The sequence below is a fragment of the Heterodontus francisci genome, unplaced genomic scaffold (genome assembly GCF_036365525.1).
Source record: "Heterodontus francisci isolate sHetFra1 unplaced genomic scaffold, sHetFra1.hap1 HAP1_SCAFFOLD_51_2, whole genome shotgun sequence".
NCBI lineage: Eukaryota > Metazoa > Chordata > Chondrichthyes > Heterodontiformes > Heterodontidae > Heterodontus > Heterodontus francisci.
The window spans coordinates 5,211,133-5,220,956 of NW_027141369.1; the positions used below are offsets into that span (position 1 = coordinate 5,211,133).

Genomic DNA, 9,824 nt, shown 5'->3' on the forward strand with positions numbered 1-9,824 from the left:
GACTCACGTTTTCAGCCACAGAAATGCCCATCTGTACCTCTTACGATAGAATCCCCTATCACTATAGCTCTTCTACTCCTTTTCCTCCCCTCTTGTGCAGCTGATCCACCTGTGGTGCCACAGACTTGGTTCTTGCTGCATTCCCCTGAGAAGCTATTTCCCCCAACAGTATTCAAAGTAGAAAATCTGTTAGAAAGCGAGATGGATCCAGGGGACTCCTTCACTACCTGTCTCGTTCTTCTATTCTGCATGGTGGTCACCCATTCACTTTCTGCCTGAGCAGTCTTTACCTGCGGTGTGACCACCTCCCTATATGTGCTATCCACAATGATCTCAGCCTCGCGGATGCTCCACAGTATCTCCAGCCACCGCTCCAGATCCGAAACGTGGATTTCGAGTAGCTGCAGCTGGAGACACTTCCTGCACACGTGTTCGCCCTGGACACTGGAAGTGTCCCTGACATCCCACATTGCACAGGAGGATCACTCCACATTGCTGAGCTGCCCTGCCATGACTTACCCTTAATTTATCCCCTTAAATTACCCAAAAATTAAATTATTTACACTAGGGACCTTGATTCTCCCCGAAAAAACACGACCTCCTTTATTGAAAAAACTGTAGACCTTTCCCTTTACTTTTAGTTACTTACCCAGCTATTTTGGATAACTCCCTAACAGCAGATACTCACCAACCAATCACCTTGCAGCCTTCCTGTGACATCACTGCTCACTTTGTTTTCAAACTCCAGCGTGCCTGGACTGCTCTCCGCTTCTCACCCGGAAGGTGAGTGACTGGGCCGCAATCCTCAGGCTCAATTTATCGGCTCCACTCTCGGTGTTCTCCCCACAGGTCCGCTCCTCTCCCGGAAGGTGAGTGACTGGGCCACGATCCTCAGGCTCAATGTATCGGCTCCACTGTCGGTGTTCTCCCCACAGGTCCAGACCTCTCCCGGAAGGTGAGTGACTGGGCCGCGATCCTTGGGCTCAATTTATTGGTTCTGCTCTCGGCGTTCTCCCCACAGGTCCACTCCTCTCTGCTCCGCTCCCGGAAGGAAAGTAAGTCTGGTATCTGTGACGGACAATGAGGAGAAACACAATATAAGGAGATGGTGAAATACATTTTGCTCTTTAGACGATATTATTTATTATATTTCAGCTGTTCCTTGTTTTACAAATATTTTTGCGGGCTTTTCAAATTTGTGAATGGGTTTCAGCTCTGACAATTTGCCGCTGCCAATCTCCGCCCCATTTTCTCATTGCCCTTTGATGATCGGCAAAATAGCAGCGACCTGATTGGTGACATGAACCAGCCAATGAGACTCAGCAGACAGTAACCAATCAGAAGTAGCCGGACTGCATTCCTCTAGAAGGTAAAGCAGGGAAGTGCGGGAGGAATTCCTCACTCTTTGTGAAAGTATTTGTGAGATTGTGGAAATGTCTGGAAGAGGAGCAGGGGAGAGACCATGATCCTGTCTCAGGTAAGTTTTTGAGTAAAATGGCTGTAACCAATTCTGTAACTTCAGGCCAGGGAGTGTGTAACATCGTTCGGGTGGTCGTGAAGGATAATGATGGAGATACACCGGTTGATCGTACCTTCTTCATTAAGAAAATCCTGATTGATTGCTGTGGATTCCAAGCTGTAAACATCTTCTGATTGCAGGACTTCCCCAGCAGTGGATATTTTGACGTGACGTTCAAGTACGTGGCGGATGCATCAAGTTCCTGAAGGTGTTCAAGGAGAAGGGAAACCAGGCGCCGCTGTCGATCCTCACAGTGGAGCCGCTCTTCACACTGCCATCGCAACGTGACCGGGTGGTGAGAAGCCACCTCTACAACCCCCATGTTCCTGTCATGGATGTACTCACCTTCCTCACCAGGTACGTCGAGGTGGCCGGCGGCAGCACTGATGTCAAGGACCCATTTGGATTTGGACCAGCTAGCGGCAGGTCAAGGTGACCTTGAAGGTCAATGCCAACGGAGCCATCATCCATCCTCCCTCCAGCTTCACTTTCGGGGGAAGTCGAGGCTTCATGGTCTACGCGGAGCAGCCCAGAGTTTGTCGTACCTGCGGCAAATCTGGTCACGTGGCAGCTAACTGCAGCACAGTCGTCTGCAAGAACTGCAAAAAGGAAGGCCATCACACCAAGGACTGTAAACATTGCAAGTACTGCAACCTGTGAGGTGGGGCAGGCCACCTCTACAAAACCTGCCCCAAACGCTGCCTCAGTTATGCTCAGGCAGCAAGGACCAAGGAAAGACCGGGTTAAGGAACGGTGAACATGTCTGGTGCTGGGAGGGAAACAAGCAATCCTCCCCACAGCGATGAAAGTCTATCTGAGAAAGAGAAGAAAGGGGAGGCAGCTGCAACCAGAGACCCAACACCTACTCCGTGCCTGGAAACTCCTCCTCTACAGACAGAATTAATGGAGGAGGAGGCAGCAGATGGACAAACAGGTCAGTGGCAGGTGGTACAAAGGAAGACCACAAAGAAAAAACCTCCAAAAAAAGAACAGGTCACCACCCAAACCAATGGCAAGAGGAGGCTACCGTCTGAGACAGACTACAGCAGCTCCTCCTCACTGGACGAATAAGGGCCGGAACGATGGCACCTCCAAAAGAAGCAGCAGAACTCAAAGGAGCTGGAAGATAAAGCCCCCCAGCTCTGGGGCACTGGAAGCTGTGACACGCCCAGCGCACCCCAAACCAAAAGCATAGAACCCAAGGAGATGCTCAGTGCACCCCAGCTCCGGGAGACCGAGAGCAGCGAAGTGTCCTGCGCACTCCAGCTCCAGCTCCGGAAGTCAGGAACAGTGATGTCTTTGAGGAGGGACCGAGGGGAAAGACACCAACAGCAGAGGACAACCCAAGCCTTGCTGCCTACAAGACCCGCCCCCCACCCGCCGATGTCACCCCAGTGGAACAAAACCCTCATGAATAACCATGAGGGGTTTCTGGGCTCAACGAATGTGAAACAGCTTGCGTACACTATGGGTATGCAGGAACATACTCAAGGACTGGGACTAGCAAGGACACCTGGTGTGGTAAGCAACACCCAACTTTATAGTGGATATAAAGATTGCTTCGATTAACATGCATTGTGTTAAATCCACCACGTGATGTGTTTCAACCTTGGATGACTTCGCAAAGGTCAAAGCCGGCGTACTGTTTCGTCAGGAGTGTGGAATCCTGCACCGCAGCACTTACAGGCAATGGTCACGATGGTGATCCCATGGGACATCGATCTGGTCCAGGGCAAATGATTCCTGTTCCTCCGGCCTGGGGATTCTGCTGCGGGGAGGCAATTTAACCATCTCTGAAGTTAAGATGCTGGTGGGCGGTCGCCTTCTCGTAGCAGATCTAATGTACAACAATGCTCCGCTCCATTTAAGCAACGTATATGCCCCGGTCGAATACAGTGAGCGGCTGACCATCCTCCAGCAACTCACACTGCTGCTGGTGACATCCAGGCCGATCATTCTTGGAGGTGACTTCAACTGCATCATTGATGCAGCTGGACAATCTGGCAGTGACGACAGAAAACAGGACGCTACGCCCAGATTCTTATAAAATGCCAAACTGCACAATGTCTTCAGCAAACCTGCAGACAGAGAGCAGCGTAGATACACCTGGACAAGATCGGACGGGTCTGCCCGTTCCAGGATTGACTTCCTGTATGTGTCCCCTGCTTTCACGGTCAGATCCACCGACGTCAAGCCGGTGTTCTTCTCCAGCCACTGCCTCTTACTGGCTGACTGTCACTTACAGGATGACCAGCGGGTTGGCACGGGGACATGGAAGCTCAATGCTACACTACTAACCTCAGAGAACATTGAGCAACTCAAAAGAGATTGAAAAAGTTGGAGAACAGTGAGACCCTCCTTGAGTATCCGGTGCACTGGTGGGAAGTGATCAAGGTGAATATCAAGAGGTTCTTTATCTCCAAAGGTGTTCAGAGGGCGAGAGAGAGACAAAGGGAAATGTCCCAACTCCCGAAAAGTATGCAAAATCTGCTCCGGCTGCAGTCGATGGGGGTCGAGGTCAAGGAGGATCTCCAAGAGGTGTAGAGCCAGCAGGCCTCGCTCTTTGCCACGGAGGCCTCCAAGATCATCTTCCGGTCCAGAGTCTGCTCCATTGAGCAGGATGAGACGTGCTCGCGTTTCTTCTTCCAAAAGGTACACAGAGAGAGCTCTGTGATCAGCAGCCTGAAGGAAGAGGATGGCTCAGTCACAACTTCACACTCCGACATACTAAGGATTAGCAAATCCTTGAATGCTGGGCTGTAAGACGTGAAGTTTATGGACAGCACGTCCTCCCAGTCCTTCCTGTCATCTATCACAGAGGTCTGAGATGACAGCATGCAGGAGAATCTGGACAAACCGCTAACTCTGGACAAGCTGACAAAGGCCATCAAGTCTTTTGAGACGAAGAAAACTCCCGGAAGCGACGGCTTACCAGTTGAGTTGTATTCGGCCCTGTGGTACTGGGTCAGCCCAGACCTGCTGGAAGTGTACGAGAGTATGCTCCTGGCCGGCAGCATGTCAGAATCCATGAGGAAAGGCATCATCACCCTCATCTACAAGCAGAAGGATGAGAGGGCAGAAATCAGAAATTGGCGGCTCATCTCACTGCTTAATGTAGACTACAAGGTTCTGTCCAAAGTCATCGCCAGTCGAGTCAAGTCTGCTCTGGAGTTGGTGATTCACCCTGACCAGACCTGTACTGTACCCAGCAGGAAGATCTCTGATAGTGTCGTGCTACTTAGGGATACGATCGCCTATGTACGGGTCAGGAGGGTGGACACCTGCCTCATCAGCCTGGACCAGGAGAAGGCTTTTGACAGGATATCGCACACATACATGATGGATATGCTCTCCAAAATGGGGTTTGAGGAGGGAATCTGCAATTGGATCAAACTGCTCTCCACAAACATCAGTAGTACAGTCCAAAAAATTGGGTGGGAATCAGAAAGTTTCCAGTCAAATCTGGAGTCAGACAGGGCTGTCCTCTTTCCCCTGCCTTGTGTGTTTGCTGTATCGAACCCTTTGCTGAGTCTATTTGGAAGGATGCGGGCATAAGAGGGGTGACAATCCCAGGCAGCGGAGTCACTCAGGTCAAAGCCTCCCTGTACATGGATGATGTTGCTCTAGTCTGATCGGATCCGCTGTCCATTCACAGACTGATGAGCATCTGCGACCAGTTCGAACTGGATTCGGGAGCCACTGTTAACCATGGCAAGAGCGAGGCCATGTTCCTTGGAAACTGGGCTGACCGATCCTTTGTCCCCTTCACCGTCAGGTCAGACTACCTGAAGGTGCTGGGGATATGGTTTGTAAGGGCCGGGACGCGCACCAAAACCTGGGAGGAGCGAGTAGCCAGGGTACAACATAAACTGAGCAAGTGGGAGCAGCGATCTCTCTCTATTATGGGTAAGAACCTGGTCATCGGGTGCAAGGTGCTCACGTTGTTGCTGTAAGTGGCACAGGTCTGGCCCATACCCCACTCCTGCGCTCTGGCGATCACCCGAGCCAATTCCCGCTTTATCTGAAGACACAAAATGGACAGGGTCCAGAGGGACACGATGTTCAAACCTCTGGATAAAGGCGAAAAAATGTACTCAACATCGCCCTCAACCTGATAGCCGCCTTAGTATGTGGCTGCATCAAGCAGTGCGGAGAGCCCCAGTATGCAAACACCAACTGTCACTATGTGCTGAGGTTCTATCTGACCCCGGTGTTGCGAAGGATGGATCTAGTCACATTGCCACGGAACGCTCCATCCAGTTGGACTGTGCGTTCGTGGAAATGTTTGTGTGGAAAAACACCTTTGACCACCAATCCATCAGGCAGTGGTCTGCACGGAATGTCCTCAAGTATATTTTTGGAAAAGAAAAGTCTGGAAGAGGAAAGACCGGCGGGAAAGCTCGGTCCAAGGCCAAGTCTCTCTCCTCCTGGGCTGGACTGCAGTTCCCGGTTGGCCGTGTTCACAGGCTCCTGAGAAAGGGCAACTATGCTGAGCATGTGGGTGTCGGAGCCCCGGTCTATCTGGCTGCTGTGCTCGAGTATTTGACCGCTGAAATCCTCGAGTTGGCCTATAACGCGGCCCAGGACAACAGGAATACCCGCAACATCCTCAGACACCTACAGCTGGCTGTCGAGAATGACGAGGAGCTCACCAAACTGCTGGGAGGGGTGACCATCACTCAGGGCTGGGTGCAGCCTAATATCTAGGCCATGCTGCTGCCCAAGAAAACCAGCGCTCCGGGCACAAAAACCAAGGCAATCTGCCAGGATTTTATCAAATACCCAAAGGTTCTTTTCAGAGCCACCCACAGTATCATTCTTGTAAATCTCCTCTGTACTCTCTACACAGCAATTATGTCCTTTCTGTCATGTGATGACCAGAACTGTACGCAATACTCCAGCTGTGGCCAAACCACCGTTTTAAACAGTTCTCGCATTACATCCCTGCTTTTGTCGACCAAGAAAGGAAAGCATACCATATGCCTTCTTCACCACTCGATCTACCTATCCTGTCACTTTCAGGGACCTGTGGACATGCACTCCAAAGTCTCTCACTTCTTCTGCCCATCTCAGTATCTTCCCGTTTATTGAGTATTCCCTTGCTTTGTTTGCCCTCCCCAAATGCATTACCTCACACTTCTCCAGATTGAATTCCATTTGCCACTTTTCCGCCCACTCAATTAATCCATTCATATCATTCTGAAGTCCACAGCTGTCCTCCTCACTATCAATTACACGGCCAATTTTTGTGTCATCAGCAAATTTCCCAATCATAGCTCCCACATTTAATTCCAAATCATTATTTTTCTTTTGAAGCGATACAGCACTGAAAGAGGCCCTTCTGCCCACCGAGTCTGTGCCGACCACAAACCATCCATGTTATACTAATCCTACACTAATTCCATATTCCTACCACATCCCCACCTGCCCCTATATTTCCCTGCCACCGACCGATGCTAGGGATAATTTATAATGGCCAATTAACCTATCAACCAGCAAGTCTTTGGCATGTGGGAGGAAACTGGAGCACCCAGAGGAAACACACGCAGACACAGGGAGAACTTGCATACTCCACACAGGCAGTACCCAGAATTGAACCCGGGTCGCTGGAGCTATAAGGCTGCGGTGCTCACCGCTGCGCCACTGTGCTGCCCGTGTGGTAATATGCACCACAAACAGCAAGGGACCCAACACTGAGCCCTGTGGAACGCCACGAAAAACCGCTTTCCATTTGCAAAAACATCCGTTGACTACTATCCTTTGTTTGCTGTCACTGAATCAATTTTGGATCCATCCTGCCACATTCCCCTGCATCCCATGGGCTTTCATTTTATTGACCAGACTGCCATGTGGGACCTTATCAAATGCCTTACTAAAATCCATGTAAACCACATCCACCGCACTATCCTCATCAATGTTCCTTGTTACTTCCTCAAAAAACTCAATCAAGTTAGTGAGACATGACCTTCCCTTAACAAACCCATGCTGACTTTCCCTGATTAATCCGTGCCTTTCTAAGTGGTAGTTTATCCTGTCCCTCAGAATTGATTCGAATAATTTACCCACCACTGAGGTCAGACTTACCACATCCTTTTAAAATAATAGTACAACGTTCGCAGAGCTCCAATCCTCCGGCACCTCCCCCATATCCAGTGAGGATTTGAAGATGATCCGCAGCGCATCCACTATTTACTCCCTGGCTTCCTTTAACAACCTCAGATGCAAACCATCCGGCCCTGGTGATTTATTCATTTTGAAGGATGTCAGACTCTCTAGTACTTCCACTCTCATTATGCTTATCGTATCTAATATTTCACATTCCTCTTCTTTTACTACAATGTCTGCATCATCCCTCTCCTTTGTGAAGGCAGAGACAAAAAACTCATTAAGAACCCCGCCCACATCTTCTGGATCCACACAGAAGTTCCCTTGTACATCTCTGATAGGCCATACCCTTTCCTTAGTTATCCTCTTGCTCTTAATGGACTGATAAAACATCTTTGGGTTTCCTTCAAGTAGTTGTATCCAGTCCACATCCACCAAATCACCTCTCAGTTTTGTAAAATTTGCCTTCCCCCAATTTCGAACTTTTACTTTTCGAGCTGCCCTGCCATTACTTAGCTTTACAAACTCATTATTGCTCGTGTAATAAGTGTAATAAGTAGAATAATTTACCAGTTACTCACCGATCAGCTTCTTCCCCTATACCATGGAGGCTGAAAAGGCAGAAGAGACCAAAGAGCACCTCCTTCCCCCAGTCAGTGAAGTCCCTCACACATCAACTCACAGCTTCACACTCTGTCCAAACAGCACTTTCTAATTAGTAATTATTCATAAATTACACTAACTAAAACATTAGTAACCTGACCAATTACAAGGTAGCTATTTGAGGGTTTTTAAACAAAGAGCTTTTCTCCCTATCCCAAAGGCTCTTTTCAGATCCACCCACAGTATCTGAAAGGGCTGATTACTGTCTGAAGTCTGCTGTACCCACACCTCTGTCTATCCCTCTTCATCTAGAACAACCAGCATCATCTTCCATTCCTTTCACCATCATGTGTTTAACTCGCTTCTCCTTATAGACAGTCAGATATCAATGTAATAATGAAATGATCTGTGTCAGTGCTGGCCATTTCCCTGTCCTGATTTCAGACCCTACTCTGGACACTTGTTTCCCATTCCAGGACCTTCTTGTATTAATATTCAGCACCACCTGTCAGTCAGAAACTTGTCTCAATGAACCGATCCTTTTACTGAACTTCCAACTGCTGCTGTCTATTTCTAGAGGGAAAGAGCTGCTCACTGTATAAGGATGTGAGGGGAATGTAACCCGGCTGCTGGTGAGACGGTCCCGTCTTCTCAATCAAAATTTTACTACAGTGATTCCCAGATTCCCAGCTGGTCTGTTGAGGATTTTGTTTTCACAGAAATATCTTGTTAAATACAAATCTGATTCCAACATGTCAGTAACAGTAGAGAATGGGAACCTTTTAAAAGGATGAAGCAACTATTTCAGTGTCTTCTCACTGTTCCCCTGAAGCCTGTGTGAAGGGGAATTACCAATAGTCTGTAATTTATTACTTCCACACCGAGTTTGAGTTATTTGTCGCGTGAAAGATTGCTGAACGGAGTCTTTTACTGTCAGTTACGGATGAGAAGTTGACAAAAATTGGCAACATAAAGCTGTTCATAAAATAGCACCAGCAATTTGAGTCGGTAAAAGCAAAATTGTGTTTTAAAAGTTTCTTTAAACCGCTACGGGAAAATAGATTTTTATGTACTTTTCCAGTCGATCACTTCTTTTCCACAGTGAAATTGGCGGCTTTCACAAATTCAAATATTCTGCCAGGTTGACAGGTTCACCCAATGATTTTTTGTATTTTGTGCTTCGAGATTCTCTGATTGAATCATTCATGTAAGCTAATGGCTGTGTGGCCTAATGGATAAGGCGTCTGATTTCGGTATATTCTATGATGTTATCAGAAGATTGCAGGTTCGAGTCCTGCCACGGTCATTTTGACCCAAAAGGATTATGCAGGGATTTGGGGATTGAGTCGGGGACTGAACAGATTGGAAACCCGACATGGACTCAATGGGGCGAATGGCCTCCTCATGTGCTGTCACTGACTTTATGAGAAGAGGGTGACCAATCAGAAGTGGGCTGGGGTGACAGCGGGTTCAAACTGCAAGAATTCCAGGTCCCTGAATGACTGAGCTGAAACGACTCAGTTTTACTGCAGCAAACACCGTCTCGGGGGAAATAACATCACAAATAATTCCATTTGACTAATTATTCAATTATAAA

At 48.5% G+C, this 9,824-nt stretch overlaps 1 non-coding gene across 1 annotated transcript; it reads left to right on the top strand.

Annotated features, from left to right (window-relative positions):
* Positions 1-9,444: 9,444 nt before the first annotated feature.
* On the top strand, positions 9,445-9,533 carry trnar-ucg (transfer RNA arginine (anticodon UCG)). Its single transcript is given in 2 exon segments — positions 9,445-9,481; positions 9,498-9,533. It is a non-coding gene; the product is annotated as a tRNA-Arg (tRNA).
* The last annotated feature ends 291 nt before the right edge of the window (positions 9,534-9,824 follow it).